This window comes from Phascolarctos cinereus, unplaced genomic scaffold (genome assembly GCF_003287225.1).
Source record: "Phascolarctos cinereus isolate Bilbo 61053 unplaced genomic scaffold, phaCin_HiC Scaffold_4;HRSCAF=312, whole genome shotgun sequence".
Lineage (NCBI taxonomy): Eukaryota > Metazoa > Chordata > Mammalia > Diprotodontia > Phascolarctidae > Phascolarctos > Phascolarctos cinereus.
In genome coordinates this window covers 215,235,339-215,242,158 of record NW_027555847.1, presented here as the reverse complement: position 1 = coordinate 215,242,158, position 6,820 = coordinate 215,235,339, and the positions used below count along the sequence as shown (strand labels likewise).

The 6,820-nt window shown below is 35.9% G+C and overlaps 1 non-coding gene across 1 annotated transcript; it reads left to right on the top strand.

The window, feature by feature from the left end:
* Positions 1–5,233: 5,233 nt before the first annotated feature.
* On the top strand, positions 5,234–5,343 carry LOC144457297 (U6 spliceosomal RNA). The gene has a single exon (XR_013486612.1). It is a non-coding gene; the product is annotated as a U6 spliceosomal RNA (small nuclear RNA).
* The last annotated feature ends 1,477 nt before the right edge of the window (positions 5,344–6,820 follow it).

Genomic DNA, 6,820 nt, shown 5'->3' with positions numbered 1-6,820 from the left:
TTTTATATCCTTTTTCAGTTTGATACATACAGAGTGGAATTTCAGAGTTATTTTAATGTACATTTGTCTTAGAAGTGATTTATTGCATTATTAATATGATTATTGATAGCTTGCATTTCTTCTGTTGAAAATGGTTTGTTCATGTCCTTTGCCAACTTGTCAATTGAGGAATGGCTATTAGCATATTTATATCAATCCCCTATACTGTAAGTCTTGGGTATCAGAGATTTTATCGGAGATGTATCATGTGTCATACATCACAGTACTAATAATACATATTTGCAAAAAGACAACCATGAAAATTATGTTAGTTTCTTTCTTTGTTGTTGGTGGTGAATTCAGAGCTGTATTTTGTTCTATTGGTTTCTGAAAATAGAGTGGTAGAGAAATTTTATGAAAGATTTGTTAGACCTTCCAAATAGAATTAACATTCACTCTGACACTTTGTCGACTTCAATGCAAAAGTGAGAGAATGTAAAGATGGGGAGAAATATATTGGAAAGCACGATTCAGTAAGATGGAGAAAGGCCAAAGACTTGGAAGGTTCAAGACTTTATATCATAAATACCTTCTTTGAGAAAAGAATTGGGAGATGCTGGGTTTGGCAAGTAGCAAATAACACCTTACAGAATTAAATATATTCTATTTTAACAGATAAGAAAAGACATGTTGTTGAGTCAGCTGTCTTATTTTCTATAATCATGCCATTAGAGTTAAAATAAGAATTAATAAATAAATAAAACAAAAAAAGAAGAAAATAGTGAGAAAGATAAAATATGCAACTGAAAGAGCAACTATTTATTAAATTGTTAAAATAATTATTTATTAAAAGGAGCATTTGACAAGCTTAAAAATGAGAAATGGACACTAGAAATGACAATACTTTTGTACAAAAATTTAACCAATGTAAACTAATTGTCACAAGAGGGTAATTAAGGAGATCAGAAAGCATCTTAGTAAACATCTGGTTTACTCGAAAAAATGGAGACAAATGACAGTCAAAGGCAATACTGGGTTAAAAAATAAATTCATTTAAAAAATTTTATGAAGAAAGATTCTGGATGACTATGTACTCATAGTCTCCATTGTCTCCAATGCTTTATAAAACTTGGCAACATATTTAACTAATCAAAATTATCCTAAAGAACAGAAGGAAGGCTACAAGCAAACAGAAATGGAAAAGATTTAAAACACTGTTATAACAAACTATTATCTCCATCAAGGACAGTGGAAACATTACATTTGGGCCTTAGCATATTGTCCTGAATATGCTCACGAGAGAGTACAGCTAAGGAATGCTCCTAGATTGTACCAAATTTTTACATAGAGGAGATTTATATTGGAAGTGAAGCAATTGTGAGAGGACTCAGGGACCAAAATAAAATATGTTGGAAGGAATGGATACCAACAGCACAGAAAAAAAATCTTATTAATACTGAAAAAGTGGCTTATAAAACACACATTTACTGTGCCATCTGTATAAAATCCAGGGCCAGTGCTCTATCCACTGCAACACCTAGCAGCCCCTTTTTTCTTTTTCCTTTCTTTTTTTTTCTTTTTTGGGCATTCTCAATAAGAGTATTAATAACAAATCAGCAGGGTTCTGCCAAAAAAAAAATCAACAAAAAGACCACATTTTACCATTTCACAGTAAACTAAATCATATAGAGAATATTAGATATGACTGCATTTCCTGTTTTTTCACTAATGAAAAAAATGATTTGATAGAGCAAAATGCAGCCTTAGAGTTTCTTTTACAACAAAGTATTGCTCATCCGAATGTCAAAATCACTCGATTCCTTGAAAGATAAAACAACAGCAATAACACTTTTCAACAACTGTCTTGCCCATAACAGAGAAGTATATCCTTACCAAAGAAATCCATCATTTTGGTGGATTTCCAATGCAGTGTTCAAGTTGAAGAGGGATTGATTCTCTATGGAAGGTGAGGTCCGGTGACATTGTGCTTATTACATCAAGCAATGAAATATTGGAGAACATCCTGAAAGATATCTGGAATTACTCAAAGGAGTATGGCCTAGTCATACACACTGCAATAGTCAAGTGTATGAAGAATTTACATTTTCCAGATTATAAGATGCTTTTGGATGGACAACCTATAGCACTTCTCTATCAATATATATGATGTAGAGACAAATGTAGGATTAAAAATAATATTAAGGGTTACTTTCCCAGACCCTCTGATGGGGTTTGAGGCTCATTCTGTAGCCCATCCTATATCTTGAGATCCTGGAACTTCAGAACTTCTCAAGTCCTTTTCCCCTTATCTTAAAATACCATACAAACTTGTACCAAAAGAATTGCCTTTGTTTCCCTTACCCTGTGTTCCTTATCCTGTCATTCATCTTCCTCATGCTATATCATGAAAATTTTTCCTTATCTTGTAAGCAACCATCTTCTTCATCTTGTTTGTTCTTATCCTGTCCCTAATCTCCAACCCCCATAAGAAATCCTAAAAATGTGTCATCATCCTATAGGCTGCATAGCTTTCTGTCTATCTAAGCTTGGGTCTTTTCTTATATTGGCGCTTTTGTTTAGCACCTTGCTAACCTCAGGCCCTTGAAGCTTTCACACACACAAAAAAGCTTCTAATGGTTACAGAGAAGTCTAAGTGAATTCTTGCACACCTGAACCAGCTCTCGCAACTCTAAACCTCAACGTGCATATCTGAGCTAGCCAGTAAAGATGGACGATGAGATGGGCCCAGAGTTGAACAAGAGGGGTTAGAACAGGTGTGATTGCCCTCAAGAAACTCCTTTAATGTCCTTCAATGAAGCTCCTTTAATGTCCTTAATCTTCCAGGCCCATCTTTTTAATGCTAATCTTGTTATATGGCAGCAAAATATGGAATGTGACAGTCCATGAAGAATTAAAAATAAATATCACAGATGAGTACATGGGGAGTGTGGTAAGCTCTAACTTGTAACCAGCGTGCAATTCTTTTTTTTTTTTTTTTGCTAGGCAATGGGGTTAAGTGACTTGCCCAGGGTCACACAGGTAGTAAGTGTTATGTGTCTGAGGCTGAATTTGAACTCAGGTCCTCCTGAATCCAGGGCCGGTGCTCTATCCTCTGCGCCACCTACCTGCCCCCCATGCAATTCTGAAGAACAGGTATGAAAAATGTCATACATCAAGGGTACCTCACCTTGTGTAATGGACCCCTTAGGCTGTCTGGTGAAGCTTATGGACCTCTTCTTAGAATAATGTTTTTAAATGCATAAAATAAAATGCATAGGATTATAAAGGAAGCCATTCATATTTCTATATTTCTGTCAAGATAGAACAAAAATATCCCAGACTTGAGGTTAATAGCACCTATTACGTATGCGTGATAAGAAGATCATACAACATTTATTGTACAATAAGAAGAGAAAATGGGCTATTAAGGTCATGTTAGGGGAAAGCCTGATGTTGACACCCTGTAAGTTTGGGATTGATGTTAGGACAAAATGAGGTACTCATAAGTCATTGAACAGTTAAGAGATTTATTTAACCATAACATTCCAAAGTTATATAGTAGCACTAAACTAAGCCAGACAGGCCTGCCTGATATCCACATGGAAGTGTAACTGGCCAGAAGGGTTGAATCTTGTGACTTGTGTGGTTTTCAGTCTTTTTTTTCCTATTTTTTATTAATTCATTTTGAGTTATCAATAATCACTTCCATAAGCTTTTGAGTTTTAAATTTTTCTCCACTTCCCTCCCCACCTCACTCCCCACTACTGCATGCAATCTGATATAAACTATACATATACATTCCTATTAAACATATTTTCACATTAGTCATGTTGTAAGGAAGAATTAGAACCAATAGGAAAGAGGAAACAAAACAAAACAGAAGAAAAAAAAGAGCAAATAGTACACTTCGATCTGCATTCAAACTCCATAGTTCTTTCTTTGGATGTGGATACATTTTCCATCATGAGACTTTTGGAGATGTCTTAGATCCTTGAATTGCTTGAGAAGGGTTAACAAAGTTAGTCATCACATAATTTGGCTGTTACTGTGTACAATGTTCTCTTGATTGTGTTCACTTCACTCAGCATCAATTCATACAATTCTTTCCAGTTTTTCTGGTTTGCTTGCTCATCATATCTTACAGCACAATAGTATTCTGTTACATTCATATACCACAAATTGTTCAGCCATTCCCCAATTGATGGGAATCCCCTCAATTACCAATTCCTTGCCACTATAAAAATAGCTGCTATAAATATTTCTGTATATGTGGATCCTTTTCTCATTTTTATGATCTCTTTGGCATACAGCCCTAGAAGTGCTATTGCTGGGTCAAAGGGTATGCACATTTTTATAGCCTTTTGGGCATAGTTCCAAATTGCTCTCCAAAATGTTTGGATCATTTCACAACTTTACTATTACACATTTACACGTTGGTGTTCCAATTTTCCTATATCTTCTCCAACATTTATCGTTTTCCTGTTTTGTCATGTTGGCCGATCTGATAGGTGTGATGTGGTACCTCAGAGTGGTTTTGATTTGCATTTGCATTTGTTTTGTGTTTGCAAATCAGTAGTGATTTAAAGCATTTTTTAATATGACTATAGATGGCTTTAATTTCTTCATCTGAGAACTGCCTGTTCATATGTGGTCTTCAGTCTTCATCAAGGCTGATGGGATTTGATACCATATGGGTGGGACCTTTTAAAGCCCTCTAGGCGACTAGGGAGTCACATAAGTACAGCCAAAGACCATCTGGAAGCTGGATCAAAGAAAGATACAGCTTGAGCCTTATCCCATCTTATTGCCAATCAAGTTTTGGCATTATTGCCTTTTAGGGAAAGTGAAGCCTAACCTATACCAGGAGTGTGGGGGAGGGGGAAATCCTGGTAAACACTAGTCCCAGAACAGGCAGTAAGGGTCAGGGATGACAAGTAGATACGTAGAGTCTTCCAAGGATAATCTCAAGGTATAAGAAGGAAAGGAGGAAGACCTCCAGCATATTGAGTGGATCTCTTGTGGAGAACTTGTGGGATTATAGGGACAGAAATTGCCCAGGATGATCAGTCATGGATGGGTTTTGATCTCCATTGTTTTAGGGAATGCCGGGAGGGAGGAGATCATAAGCCATTTGAGATTCATAATAATTTGTATACTTATCACATGTACAATTTCCCAGAGGTGTCAAACTTGAGGTCAAATCTCTTGAGCCGTACCTGAACCAGAGAAGAATGTAATTGTTGGGGGGAGAGGGGGGCTCACTTTGCCAGCACATACATTAAAATTGGAAAACAAAACATAGAGAAGATTAGCATGGTCAATCTGCAAAGATGACATGCAAGTTTTGAAGTGTTTCATACATTCAACAAGCAGATAAATGGCTAGATAAATAAATAAATAAATTTAATTGGGAAATATTTAACAAAAAATTTTTTAAAGTATAATACAACGTAGATTATATTTCTAAGTCACTTAGAAGCTAAGGTATAGATTACTGTTTGAGTCTGACACCTTTTTTGTATAGTATGTTTGTACCATTTTATAAAACCCTGAACATAATTGCACTGTTTTCAGTGATTATAGTAGTTTGTAGTTGATATCTTTGCATTTTCCCCCATGACACATTTTTAGTTGTATCTATGATTTGTTAACTGATAGCTCCTTGGTCAGGAATACAACCTCCAATTATAGCTTTGTTTATATGCAAACACTTTACAAACTGATTTCTAGAAAAAGATAATGATAAAATGGGAATACTGCCTTTGTGCAAATGAAGAAATGAGTGCACAAAGCTGGAGCTAACAAGAAAACACTTTCCAACACTTATTGAAAGTTTTTGTAAAGTGGGTTAGTGGACATTCTTGCTGACCTGCAATCCTTCTGTGCATCAGTTCTCACTACTATAAAATTAAGGGCAGTTATGGAAGATGTAGAGCATCAGGGTGCATCTGGCTCTGATCACAGGGAATGCCTGGAAAGTTTTATTTTGAAGTAAATGTTTATTTCAGAATTTTTTTAAAATCAAAAAATGGGGAAAATGGGGGAAATCCAGTTAATTGAAGATATATTTAAAACTATCTACTAATAGTTGTATATGGAATGGTATTAATGAGATGTAATTATTATTCTTGAGAAATCTGAATGAAATATATAGATACCAGTAACTCTTTGACCTCCACTAAGGGTCATGACAAATTAGGATACCTGTCTGTCCCAGCTGTGGCAGCTGTTGAATAGTATAGTTAGAAGATGGAGATTTCAAGTAAACAAATATTTATTAAGTGCCTACTATGTGCCAACCACTGGGGAATACAAAGAAAAGTAAAACAGTTTCTGCCCCCCAAAGAATTCACAATCTAATGGAGGAGATAACATACAAACAATTATGTACAAACAAGATACATACAGGGTAAATAGGAGGGAATCTCAGGGATAAGGCATTATTATTGAGGGGAACCAGGAAAGACTTTTTGCAGAAGGTGGGATTTTAGTTGAGACTTGAGAAGTCAGGGAAGCTGGAGGAAAGATGAGGACAGCGAAAATTCTAAGCATGGGAGTGGGGTGGGGAGTTGGACATGAGATGAGGGGGTGGTGGGAATGAGGGTGGGGGACAAGACAGTCAGTAAAATTACAGAGCTGGGAGATGGTGTGTCATGTGTAAGCAATAGCAAGTGGGCCAGTGTCTCTGGATCACAGAGCATTTGGATTAGATAAAAAAAAGCCTGGAAAGGCAGGAATAAGGCCGGTGAGGAAGGGCTTTAAAAATCAGAGAGCTTTGTATTTGATATAGTTATTATTTTAGATTTTATAACTTGATCTCCTAGTTAAAAATACAACCACA